Below are 14,795 nucleotides of genomic sequence, written 5' to 3'. Positions count from 1 at the left end.
AATATGTTTTACTGATTTATCAGAAAAGAAAAAAAAGTAAGACAGGTGAACTGTATTATGTGTCAAATTAGAGATTTAAACACTGAAAAATCCAAAAACTATTAACAAATAGGGGTTTGAAAGCAGTGTTTGACCTAGACCTTCAGCAACAGAAATTCCTCAGAAAGTACTTTTGGGGCTGAGGGGGTGTGGAAGAAAGACATGTTTAAATTCAAATCATGAAGAACCCCATTTCTTCAAGGGATGCATTTGTGCAGTGAGCCAATTGTTGATTAAGAGAGAAATATAGCCAGAATAACTCAATAGTTTTACAATTTTTCATCATTCATGTTAAGTTTACATCAATAATAAATATGAGCTACAGATTTCCACATCAAACCTATCTACATTAAAACTGAAGCTAAATTAAACCATACTATTGAGCATGGAATAAGACTCCTCAGAGTATTAAATCCATTTGGCTTTCTACTTTATTTTATTGAATTATGGAAGAAAAGGTCAGGAACCCTATATAATTTTGTGAACATTTCACTTTTTCTGTTTTCATACTTTACATTTTTTATCACATTTTTATTTAGCTATAATTGCTGACGTAAAACAGACTGACTGTGTTAACCACCACTATTAGCTGGGCTGCAATAGAAACAATGTAATTTAATTCCTGTTGCTTTTCTGATTGACAAATCAAGGACATTCAAATGTCACTGACTTATTTTTTTCTTTACTGTAATGCCTGCTTTTGTGGGTTTTCTGTATCTTTTTACTGTAAGAAGCCTTGTGGCCTGGTATGACAGAAACATTAATTAAAGTATTAACTAGTGTAATTCTTGTCAAAATACATAATCTTACCATCTTTTACTGTACATTTAGCTACACATGTTCTTAAATGAAAATGAGAAGAGGGATTTTATTGGTTTAAAAATGGAGCAAATTATGTAAAAGCTGGTTCTCATATCAAAAGGAACAAGATTTACCAATTTAGCAACTGTCTTCTCCCTGTTAATACTAGATTGTTGTCATTTTTAAATAGTTGTATTGTTAGAACACATATTTCTGAATACAGGACCATGTCTACTACACATTCTTCAGTTGTACAAAACAGAAAGGCAACCCCAACCTCAGAGCATCATCAGTGTCAGTGGAACAGAAAGATGAAAAAAATACATAACATTGTTCACTGTGATTTGTATTCCCTATGATTTCTGTCATAAAATTTTCATAAGTATTCCATCAAAGGAAGTTCAAAGGAAAATACTAACAGGATATTTACAGGAAGCTCCCAAGTTTAAGGGAAACCATACACCAAAGAGTGTAGAGAGAGTATTTCAAAATGTAACCAGTGAGCAGTGTCAGTTGGAAATAGGTGTTGAGCTGATCAAAACCAAAGAACATCCAACTCTGTGCCCAGTACTGAGTCCCTGCTCTTTCAGAAGACTCTCCTGAAGTAGCCACCTTCAAGTCCCACTCACAGCTACTATTAAGTACAGAACCAGTACAGACTATAAATACTGTGCCATGCTCTTCATCCAAGTGCAAAGTGAAAAGGAGGCTGTTCCTCACCATACACTAAAACTCAAAAGGACATCATCCTTGATAGCTAGAATAAGCACAAGCAATCTTCAGACCACAGATAGTCTGAACGTCTGAGAGATGTTTTTGGTACTAACGTACTAATGTCTTTGGTACAAATGTACACCCACAACAAAATTTAAGAATGACTCAAAAATATTGTTCTGTGACAAAAAGATCTGGGACCCTGTGTTGGATTGTCTGTAGAGGGGTTTTGGTAATGGGAGAGGGAACTACAGAAGTGGTTCCTGTGAGAACCTTCTTGAAGCTGTGCCAGCTCTGAGTCAGACTTACCTCTGGCTAAGGCTGAGCCAGTTAGTGACAGTGGCTGCACCTCTGTGATAATGTATTTAAGAAGTGGAACCTGGGAGGCAAATACCTATGCAAACACCAAGGTCAGTGGAAGAAAGGAGGTGGTGTGGGGGAGGAGGTGCATCAGAGCAGATACTCCCCTGCAGCCTGTGGTGAGAGGGCAGACTGTGCCCCTGCAGCCCATGGAGGTCACCGGTGGAGCAAATGTCCACCTGCAGCCTGTGGAGAACCCCACATCAGAGCAGATGGATGCTCTTGATGAAGGCTGGGACTCTGAGTGTAGCCCACACTGGTGCAGTCTGTTGCTGGGAGAACTGCAGCCTGTGGGAAGGACCCATGTTGGAGCAGTTCATGAAGAGCTGCAGCCCTGTGGGAAGGACTCATGTGGGAGAAGTTCAGGGAAGAATATGTCCCATGAGAAGGACCACACTCTGGAGCAGGGGAAGAGTGTGAGGAGTCCTCTCCCTGAGGAGGAAGGAGCGGCAGAGACACCAGGTGATAAACTGACTGCAACCCTTATTCCCTGCCCCCTGTGTCAATGGCAGGGAGGGGGTAGAGGAATTGGGCACAAATCTGAGTCTGGGAAAAAGGAAGGGGTGGGGGGAAGGTGGTTTTGAGATGTGTTTGTATTTCTCACTGTCCTACTCTGTTTCATTGGTAAATTAGTGTTGGCTGTGTTTAAATTAAAGTGATGTTCTTTTTCCTTCCCCAATGAAGTCCATCTTTTGCCCATGACCATAAGTGGTGAATCATCCCTCCCTGTTCTTGTCTACATCTCTGAGCCTTTTGTTTTATTTTCTCCTCCCCATCCCTGAGGCGAAAGGAGTGAACAAGTGGCTGTGTGGTGCTCGGTTGCCATCTGGACTTAAACCATGACAGACAGACCGTCTCCAAGAAAAACTATCAGGGAGTAGTACACACATTGCCATGTCATTCTAGATGGATTACTGTTTTGCTTTACTTCACTTATGTTTTCTGGATTCTAGTTTGAGCACTTGGTATTTTGCAGCTCACTTTTTTGCTAGTCTTAATATTTAGCTTTGCACCATACTCATAGCCTACAGTCAGGCTTTCCCATGTTCTTTCTGACTGGAAACTGGTCTTGCTGATTGAGAAACAACTGTTTTCTCAAGAAATGTTATAATGTTGGCTTTTATGTTATTGGACACCAGAATAACGAATACAAAAAAAGCAAAAGGATATAAATTGTATAAATACAAAGAGCAAAAAGAAGAAAAATAGATGAAATAGATAAAATTATGAAAAAACCACACATTTAGAGCTCATTGACTTTAAAAGCAGCAGAAAGGAAGATAGGAAAGGCCTTTCATTCAACTCAGAGGCTTTGCACTCAGAAACACTTTGAATAAATAAAATATAAGAAAATTTTTTGACAAAGGAGATGAGAAATATCCTCAGTTTAAAACACTTCTTCTAAAAAAGATTAGAAAAGGGAGAAAGAAAATATCTGTTCTTCAACTCAGAGCTCAGAGCCAGAGGAACTAACACATGCACAGACAAAACCTTTGACAGTGAAAACACTAGATTTTCCCTAATTTAAATTTAATTCCCAGGGGAAAAACAGATGAAGACTGTGGGAACCAGACAGTTCCTGACAATTAAAAAGAAAAAATCTTTTGAAAAATACTATTAAAATAAGACACCTACTTCAGTCACTCTCAGTTGTAAGGTAAGAGAATGTGCATGGTTATAAAGACTGTCAATGAGTGTCTCAGTAGGCAGCTGCTGTGAGATGATAGAATTAGTTAATAAGGTCTCACAATGCCCAACATGCAGAAGGTTCCTACTGTGCCACCAGTTAAGCTGTATCACAACTTACTGCTACACAGCTATCAGACAGCTGCTTTAAAAAAGTCTGCATATGATGCTAGAGTTGAAGTTACCTAACTCTCTGTGTCTCTGTGTCTCTGAAATGGGTTATTCAGTCTGTGGGAGCCAACATATTAACTGAGTAGCTTGGCATACATTTTCTGCCCGTTGGTGCTTTATTTTGATAGAGACTACAGGCTACTATGTGACACCATAATTGCCTCTCATTTCCTAAATGACTCTCTCTTACAAGTTTCTTACACAGAACCGTGCAAAAAAAATATTGCCTTAACCAATGGAGGCAATCTCATTGTTCTTAAGGTGTTTATAGGTCAATGAAGTGTTAATTACACTAACCCTAATATCTAGGGAACAGAGTCACACTGTGGTAGGAATTCTTCAACAAAAGAAAATTTCCAGGTCTTTTCCTACTGAGAATACAATTCAGGTGTGAAACGAGAGACAAGAGGTAGATATAGTCTGATCTGAAAGCAGTTAACAGCAAGGAAATCATATTTGTCAGCATAACAGATAGTAGACTCAGCACATGACAGCTCAGGATGTCTTTCATGAGCACTGCAGCAGACCTGGACCTGAAGAAAGATAATGAAGTAGCATTGCAGATGTTTGCAGGGAGTGCCTTCCAGGAATGATGAGTTACTTGGCAAAAAGAATGGAGATGAGTCTTTGAAAACGTAACACGTGGGGAAAGAAGACTGACATGAAGAAAAAAAATACCTATACGATGAAGATTGGCTCTAAAATGTCTGAAAGTGATGAAAATCATCTTATATTTGATGTGGTACAATGGAGCACAAGAAGTTTTCATCTGTCTTCCCCAGAGTGAAGGATCAAAACTAAAGATTCTGTGAACTTTGGGAAGTGTTATGTCTGAGCAAGGGAAAGAAAAGACACTGTTTCAAGCATGTTCCACAGAACCAGGATGATTTAGCGATATCAGTATATAGGACCTGCAAAGACTTGTAAGCCCAAATGACACCCAGGAGACAGAGCTGACCAATGGGTTGGAGAGTGATTTTATCATCTGGCATCATGAAAAAATTATAGGGTTAGGCCTTGAGAAAGATAAAAAGTTTACCTAAGGTTACAGGTGGATAATTTCCACCTGAAAACAGCCAAAAGAAAGCAAATGGTCACCATGTTGCAGTTTATCACTATCAGAAACTTATATTGGCCATTAAATTTATGCAGAAATGAGGGTTAGTGGAGAACAATGGAATCATAGACGATTCAAAGAAATTCTGTGAAAATCCCACAGAAACTGAAAAGATAAAGAAAGTGTTTCCCCTGAGGGTACAACCTATTCCTTCTTCCCTTGACAATGGAACATCTCTCTGTGGGTAACTTTTTGTACAGCTCTTAAATAGCACAGCATAGACAGAAGAAGAGTATGATGGAGTGATTTTTTTTGTTTGTTTGGGGTTTTTTTGTACCAGAACCTTCCATGTAAATAAGAGTGTGTTTTAACTGAAGTGCCATAATAGAGGAGTTCAAATGTTGGCAAGCAACAGATTTGAACGAGACATCTTGAAGAAAGATGACTCAAATGACTAGATCTCCTAACATTACAACAATTAGGGTGGGGAGGGTGGAACAAAAGGAAAAAGAAAAAAAAGGAAAGGGAATTGTATCTCAGCTATGAAGAGACATATGCATAAACACAGGCTAATTCTGTTGGTTTTATATGCCAAATATTTTTTCATGTTCTAACCCTGGGCAAATCATAAGTAATCAGCTATTTCTTGTCAATTTTTAAAAATCTCTATTTAAGTGATATCTAGAAACCAAAGATTAGCAACAAAACTAAGATGTTTGTTTAATTAATTTTAGTTATCGAAGAATGTAAATCCCAATTATGACAGCCGTATTAGATTATATTTTCCTGAACAAAATATTCTACACTAGATGCTGCCAGATCTTGCAATTCTTATTATATTCACTCATTAACAACTCCAACATAGGAAGCACTTTGTAATATTTGTGAAGAAGACTCCTGTTTTGTGCCTTTTGAAATATTTAATTCAGCTGTAAATTCCTATATTCAACAGAAGTATACCTAAAGAAAAATAAATATCCTAAGTAACTTATTTTGTCTGGCAATTTTTATTTTTAAAAAATTGAATCAAATTATTAAACATAATCATTTTAACTGCACAAAGTCAAAAGAGGTGGCATTTTCAGATCAATTTATATCTATGAGGTATCAAAACTTACATTTTTTACAGAAATGTGTGTAATTTAGTGGTATGAGAAGAAAGATAAGCAATCAAAACCCAACAAAACTGTTTCTCTTTACAGATACAGAAAGATTTTTCTCTGTCATTGTAGTGACTATTTGGCAGCAGCTGCTACTCTGTGACACCTTGGTCTTACTATCTCTATTATCATCAATCTCAGTGGGACTCATTTCACTACTTTTGTTGACTTCATCTGCATGCTCGTCTTTAACCTCTTCCTTTGATCTTCTAACTCACTTCCTTTTTTTTAAATTTCAGCTAAATCCCTGTTTGTACCTTGTGATTTGTTGTCTCTATAAGGATTTCTGTGCTTTTTTGCAAGTACCGATACACTAGTAACATAATTTTTAGTCATTTGTTAACTGTGCTCAATGAGAGACAGACCAAAACAGAATCCGTGCTTCTGGAGTTTAATTCCTAGCTAAAAATAAAACATTAATAACAGATACAAGCAAGCATGCTTTGAATTAGCTTAACATTCCCCAGTTATCTCAAATATCCTATACCTATCATTCAAATAACAAACCATGATTTTAAACCACAAGACTACATGCAAGCTTATGACCTTATAACAGTAAAGTAATAGAAATTCTCTCTGATGATGATCCAGTTTTGGATCTTTTGGTAAACACTGAAACTCAATGACTTAGAAATAGCTGAGTTACATTTGGAATATTTATTCAAATTAATTTTTGTGTCATTGTAGCTCCAGATATTAACAAAACATTTATTAGGAATGGGTCTTAAAAAGTCTCTGCCTTTAGATCCCAAACTGAATGAAATTGAATACTGCAATGTGGTTAACACAAAAGTGTTGCGGAGAGAACAGCTGTAAATTCAGGCAAAGAAGTTATCAGCCTAATTAGATGAGCATTGAATAATGTCAGTTACATCAGTCTTATGGTGAAACATCTTAAAATTAAAGGTCAATGCAGAAGCAGAAAGGCTTTTCCAGTTTCTTGCTGGAAATAACATATTTTCACACTTGAATGCATGTATGTGTTTTTGCTTGAAATATTTTTGTTGTTGTTTTGGAAACATATCTATACTATGGAAAGTTTGGAAAAATACTGCAGGGATGCTAAAGGTATTCTCCTACTTTGGAAATGGCAATTTGAAATCATGGGTCAGGGAGTCCAAAATCCAGGAGAATACCCTTCTAAAAAACGTAAAGGTTAAAATCAATCAACAGGTCTATACTTCAGCTGCTAATACCAATGACTAAAATGGTACTGCTAGGCCCTGTACAGCAAAAGTCTCGAAAATTAGATGGGAAATGCACATAGTTTTTAAATTGTTCCATCCATTTTCCACCATCAAAGTAAATCTCAAATAAGTCTTTAACTGGCATTTAAAAAAGCGTCTTCATTGCTGGTTAATTAAATATTGATTGTTCAAAGAACACTTATTGAAATGTAGTAGGAATGCAAGAGGTAAACAAAGTTACTAACTAATTTATATAAAATTACCTTCGAAATACATGTATAATTACATTCTTATTGTTTGAGTGAACTCTTGTTGTTCCTTGAAAGGATATTTAGCTTTTTAATGGGTAGTAATAAAGCCAACAGGAGCTTCTCAGTTCTTACTTAACGTAAACACTTCTGCTCTTCAATCCAAACTGCAGTTCATCTGTTAGGTCAAAGGGAACTGCAAAACAAGTGAAAAAATAAAACTTTGGATCTGTTTCTCTTGCAGTGTACTATTTCTCTTACACTGCAACACCTTAATCCTATCCCAGTAATGTATCCATATGTACCTCCCTCTAGCAATTTCAATAAAAATCTATGTCAAAATGTCATGGTTTAAACCCGGCTGCAGCCAAGCACCACGCAGCTGCTCACTCAACCTCCCGCACCCAGGGGATGCAGGGGGTTGGGAGGGTAAAGGGAGACTCATAAATTGAGATAAAAACAGCTTAATAATTGAAATAGAACTTTAAAATAACAGTAATAGAAAGTACAAGCAGGTAATGCACAATGCGATTGCTCACCACCCGCCAACTGATACCCAGCCTGTTCACAGTTAGCAATCCCGAAATACCAAGATCTTGCAATCACAATCCCAGAAGTGAGAGAGAACCCCCCCTTCCCAGCCAACCCTCATCTATATACTGATCATGACGTTACAGGATATGGAATATTTCATTGGCCAGTTTGGGTTCAGTGCTCTGACTCTGCTCCCTCCCAGCTTCTTGCATGCCTGCACACAGGCAGGACATGGGGAGTTGGAAAGTCCTTGGTCTCTCAGCAGCAACTGAAAACTATCAGCATTCTTCTCATACCAAATCCCATACTGAATCAAAAGCATAGCACTATTCTAGCTACTAAGAAGAAAAATTAACTCTATCCCAGCCAAAACCAGAACACAAAATGATAGACATTTCACTGTCTAGGAGAGGCATGTTATTATGTTTCTAAAGGGCACTATTTTCCCTTGCTGTTGTAGATCCATTTTGGTTTACTCACCAGCAAACTGAAGTTCATATTAACATAAGAAGTACAGAGTCAGAAATTACTCATCTATAACAATGAGGCGAAAGAAGAAATCTGAATTCTAATCCAATAAATTTAAGGGATATTCTGTTGCTGTTATGGATATAAAATCGGTGTCTTAGATTAGATACTGACACTGTAAACACTCAGCAGGAACCAAATTTCTTAGGGGAATCTGCCTCTGAAATTCATTCCTGGAGAATATCTTTTCCACCCCCACACAGAAAATGAGGGAATATTCACTTCAAACATGAAGTTTTGTCTAAACAACTTCCTTTGGGAAAAAAAAAGTCTTTAATAGGAGTTCTTTCTTTTTTCTCCTCCTCAAGTAAATTGATAATGTAGGAGAGTCTATATATTTCTTTATTTCTTTTCATATTTTCTTTATCTACAGTGAGTAAGTACGCACTGTTTTTTAAATGTCTTTTCTATACACTGCTACTACAAATACATAGAAAAATAATTTTTAAAAAGTCTTTTTTAACCAAACTGAAGATGAAATTATGGAAGCAAGCTGTCTTACCTTCCTCAGAGGTGCTGTATTACTATTGTGGTTACTTGGCCTAAGATGGTGGTTGGTGGCACTCTTCATGTCAGCAGAGGAAAAACCAGTCAGAAACCTGTAATTTTTTTTCTGATGAAAACAAGAAGATAATTTTTTTTTTTTTTTTTTTTTTTTTTTTTTTTTTTTTCTGATGCAGTTAGACCTGTCTGCATGCAATCCCAATGCCTTTTTCCGACTGAGCTGTAATGGCTAGTTCCTCATGCTTCCTGTCCTTTCTCACACATTTAGAGCCCTGGGCCTGGGGTTGTGCCAGAAAAGATAAGTTATCAGGAATATAGTGGAGAGAAAAATGACATCTGTGTATCTGCTCTGTTAGCTTTAGCTGCTGGACTGTAGACTTTAAAGGGTCTTTAATTAAAGGACTACTCTATTAGGAAGTTTCTTAAGGGCCAGCAGATGAAATGAGGAAAGAAAAGTGAGAGCAATTTGTAACAGCTCAAGTGTTCAGATGCTCATCCTTTCAAATGTGTACATCCAATCTGCAGATGCTCTCTAACCTCCAGTCCCAGTTTGCAGAATGAGTTTAATGAATCATCAAGTATCTATATTTGATTCAGGTTTATTTCACATCTTCCTCTAAAAACATGTGGATATATTTGAAAAAAAAATTTTTTTTCAGCTCTACAGAACTTGTACAGTGTTCACAACTTCAGATTGTAAACTGAGGCAGTTGATGAAGCACAGATAGACAAAATGACTGTCTATATTGGTTTGCAGGGGCTAAGGGGCAGACAATACTGACAGATCCTAGCACTGTAATGGGTCTTGTATGCAGAAAGCAGTCCATAGCATGACTCTGCAAACTTCAAATTGTGTTGCAGTCTGAGACCACAAATCATTTTGGCAAAAAAGACTGGCTGAATTTATGGGCATGTCTGATTCAATTGCTGGGCAAGGAACACCCAGAACCAGGCACTGTTGTACACCAAGTAAAGGAGGTGGGTGGACAGGCATGGATATGGCCATAGTTTCTTAATCCCCTTGTACTTTAGCCCAGCTGAAGAAGTAGAGCAATATAAGCTTTCTCAAGTATAGGCTTGAATTGAAAGAGTTCAGAAACTGAAAGAGTCTGAGCAAGAACCTTCATTTAAAACACAATATTGAAGTATTTAAGGCAATATTTAAGCTTCTGTTTTTATTTCTTGTCTAAGGAAAATCACTATCCCATCCATGGGATGAAAACAAAGGACAAGACAATTTATCAGGAGAGTTAAAATAACAAAATATATAACTTGATTAAATCACAGCTGTGCAAAACATGATTAAGTAATTGGAGGGTTGGACTCAAGGACAGAGGAGATTATTTTAGGGAGTCAGAAGTGTATAATTATGAGTAATGGGTTAAATCCAAGCAAAAGAAAATTTTAAGGATAAAGCCCAGAAACAAATTCTCACTAGTAAGCTCAACTCATGTACAAAATAATTTTTGCTGGTGTAAGCACAAATCTGGCTTGGGTAAATCTAAACTGGGTCATTCAAATATCATAATGAAGTGGATTATATGCCAGTTCAAGAGGAAAAACACCCGAGAATATATGAGCCACACAGCATGCCAGAATAACCTTTGTTGGAAAGGGCTGCAGGGACACAAAGGGAACCCCAATTTAAAATTTTAAAATCCCAAAACATAAGTAATTGAAAAATTACTTCTTTTTCATTCCTAAATCATATGGGCATTTTTCTGCAATATTATACCATTCCCATTCCAATATCTTGCAAATTTATATGTTTAATTAATCCTGGGAGTGACAGAGAGAAACTCATTGATGGCTGTGTCAGGGCACATAGGGATGGATGGGCAGGCCAAGATGTCAGCCCACAGTTGGGGTCAGGTCCCATGAGGGGAACCAGGTCAGACTTAGCCCCAGGATGGCGTCCTGATGGGGCCTTATCACTGGGCCTTGATATGCATGGGGCTGGTCTGGGAGTCGGTGACACAGAAAGGCCTGGGGCAGGGTTCCCCATGTTCTGTCTGAGAGGATATGCAGATTGCATGTAATTTCTGTCATATCTGAGTCATTCACTCTTCAGTTTTACCATTTTCTGACATTATTTAATGAGATTACTTAATGGATCATGTGTTACATGGGTACTGCAGATTTGAGCTTGTGCTGATGAGGAACCGGAGCGTGGCCAGGCAGAGCAGAGCTCAAGAGTAGGAGGAATTGCTTGCTTCTTGCTCCCAATCCCCCATGCTGTCAGGGGAGCATTCAGCTACAGAAGCTGGAAAAAGCCAGGGATCAGTCAAATCTAGCAATGCTCCAGCCACATTTACGTCAACACATCTTCTTCAAAGTGTAGTTATTTAAAACTGTGCAAGGATTGTAGTGCTAAAGAGATATGATGCACCTTCTTTGGCTTTAAAAGTTTATGTTATCTGACTCTTTTCTCCTATCCATAGCACTAACCAAATAATTCATATGGGTGCTTCACTAAAAGACTAAATATCTGTGAAAAAGTCTGTCCCTGTTAAGGAAAGGTTACAACAGTTTTCTCAACCCATTGTTTAAAAGACTGGAGGGAACACAAACTCATACAGTCCCTAAATTTGTAACATGAGTACTTCCTACATCCTTTCATCATATCAGGGACAGAAACTGCACTCTCAAGGGTTGCTGACCAAATCTTCATAAATACCTGCCTTATTTGGTTAGTGATGAGACAGGAAAGCTTTAGAGAGGACAGAAAGCATATGAATGCACAGTGAAAGAGGTGCTGTACTGCATTTTGGATGCTTGCTGCAGCAGTCTCTGCTGCATGAAGCTGAATTTTTGACATTCCGAGCAGTGTTAGCACAAGAGGCCCTTTGAACCCACATATACACAGCCACAGCAAAACAAAATAACCAAGGTCTGCTCTAGGAGTCCCACCACCACCAGTTCCTCATGTGATTTTTATCTCTCCTCATTTCTGGAAACCTCAGGACTTATCTGGGGTAAGATTTACCAGAAGTTCTTCAGGAAATCCCATCCTCCAGCCTTCATAGATCTTTGTATCCCTCTATTTTTTTAAGTATAAAGCAGCAAAATGGTACTCTGTTTGCAAGGTTGCTTCTCCCCCCACACTTTTTCCTTCATTTTGAGAATGCGTATCTGTTTAAACTGCTAAGAATTAAAAAAATATACTTTGAACAGATTAAAAAAATACTATGTATTCTCTGGTGACTAGCCAATAGCTCTTATGAGAGCTTTATATTGACAGGATCATGCAAACACTAGGCAAGTACACAGTAACTCATATTTTCAGTCCTGATTATCGAAGTAATTTGAGCTAGGTATTTAAGAGCTTTCACGGGCTATATTGTATCAAGGGGACTGCTTAAACGTGGGTTTACAGTACATCTTGTACATTTAGGTAATCGCATTTCTGTTTAAGCCCTGACATGACCCCAGAAACAAGTGAGTGTAATAGTTATTCTGTCCACATGATAATCTTGCTGGATTATGTAAGGAAATGATTAAGGGTTTTGCTATGTCCTGTCAGCTCTGAGCACTAATTCCAAAAGCACATTCTACTTTCTTTAACAGATTTTTGAGAGAGTACATGTCCCAAATGACTGTTGGTTTGCATAATAATATGAACTATCACACTCAAAACTTTTCTAAAACACTGCTAATAGTGCTTATTTAAATAACGTTCATTCAAGTGTTCTATATTACCAGTTTATGACTTAATTCACAGCTGTAGAGTCTGGATTTTGTCTTTGCACTTCTCAGTCTAAAGAGAAAAGGACATATTAAGATTAGGAATCCTTTGTTTTATGTTTGGCACGTCTGATCCCTATATCCTACCTATGAATTCTTACAAGTGAAGTAGCTTTATCCACTAATATATTTTAGGAGTGCACTTAACTCAGTGATAAACTAAATAAAGTAGGGCTGGAACCGGTATGAAACACAAGTCTGAAACAAGGAATCACACTTAGCACTTTGGGATTCCTTCTTTTTCTTCTCTATGTTTACAAATTATAATCCATGCTATGTGCACTTCTATTAAAGGTTGTCTCACAGAAACTCAGAGCAAAACTTTTTCTGAGTGCTGTCTAGCACTTTGAACCATTCTGTAATGATATAATTTGCAGTCTGAAGCTGAACTGGGGAACTCTTTGGCACAGATTGTCACGGAAGCCAAGATTAAAACATGGATCACATGAGACTAAACCAAATAAAAATTAGTAAAACCAATGTTCCTCTAGTCTCATATATCCAAAACATATATAGATTATATGATCTAATATCAACAACACCCATACAAGGATAGAGATTATTTTGCTTTGTTCTGGAGATAAAAGATGAATGCTGTACATATGTAAAGGCTTAGCTTTTATCTGTATCCGCTAGAACAACATCGTTGCTTAAGGAACAAATACAATCTATAGTAAAACTTGATCTTGTTATCAGCTTAAATTTTGAATACTACATCAGAAAGGCATTTTTCTCAGTATTCAAATAAAACTGCCCTTTTGGGGAAGAAATTTTTCTAATACTGAAGAACGAGTCTTTGAATCAGTTGTACATGACACGTTTTGTTTGGTAAAACACGCAGAATGTCTGGATTTCATATGCCTCTCAGTTTTGAAAAGAGACTTTAAAAGTCCACAGGGAAATGTGATTTAAAATAGCCTTCTCTTCTCCCCTTGATTTTTGCTTCCACCTCTTCCTCTCATCTCTCTTCAAAAATCTATCAATGCACAACATTTTGTTGATTTTTTCCCTATTTTCACAATTTAATACATTTTCTAAATATCTGAGACTTGAAAGTTTTTGAAGCACTCAGAAGAAGGGGGGTTTTTTGTTATTTCATACCGTGAACACCTTTCACTACTTATTTTTATTGTTATCACTAAAGATTAGGCCAAACACACTGTTTCCTACATCCCTTTAAAGTTTTTAGATTTGATTTTTTTTTTAAAAGATAGAATTGTGTTTACTCCTATAATCTTTTTCTCAAAGATTTGCGTGAACACATTTTAGGAAGAGTGGTGACATGTCTGAACTATTCAAAGTACAATTTGATTTATTGTTTTATGTATATATTACTGTTGGTATTACTATTTCCTATCTTAAATATAAATATAGATATGATTTTACAGCAATTCAGATGAGATGCAGATGTGTCTTAGTACCGCAAATGACTGAGCATTAACAGAAGGTTTGCAGGATATCAAGACTGTAAACATTTTTATGAAAGTAAAGTCTGGATGAGTTTTCTCCAAGGTACTTAGTATATTAAACTGCTCTGCAATGTTCCATTCTCATAACAACAAAAAATACTGTACCAGCACCAAATACAAGTTTTGTATGTTAGTCTTTCCTCAGATATATCTACTGATAAACACTTTACTTCTATGAATATATGGCTATCGTTTTCTTATTCCACAAGATGCAAATAATAATGAAGATAATCATTACTATGTTCAATCTAGATCCATTCTGACAATGCAATTTAAAAATATAATTTTTACCTGTTTACTGATGAGATTCTTAATACAAAATAGAAGCAGTAAGACATGTAAAATACTGAGTTCTAGTAATAAAAAAGTATTGTTTTTAGCAAATGCTGATGGTAAATAAAAAATAAAGACAAAGTATAGATACATTTATTTTCAAGACTAAGCCCAAGGTTATTACTCAATATCATTCAAGAAGAAGACTAGAGATTTAAAGACTGCATGTAACTTGTGTTTTCACTGTGAATGGCAATTAAGAATATCAATAAAAAGCATGGCTATTAGAAAACATCTTCAGCAGCTTTGTAGTTATCTTT

The sequence above is a fragment of the Strix uralensis genome, chromosome Z, assembly GCF_047716275.1.
Source record: "Strix uralensis isolate ZFMK-TIS-50842 chromosome Z, bStrUra1, whole genome shotgun sequence".
In the NCBI taxonomy this organism is placed as follows: domain Eukaryota; kingdom Metazoa; phylum Chordata; class Aves; order Strigiformes; family Strigidae; genus Strix; species Strix uralensis.
The sequence above is the reverse complement of the archived record's forward strand: the minus strand, read 5'-3'. Positions refer to the sequence as shown.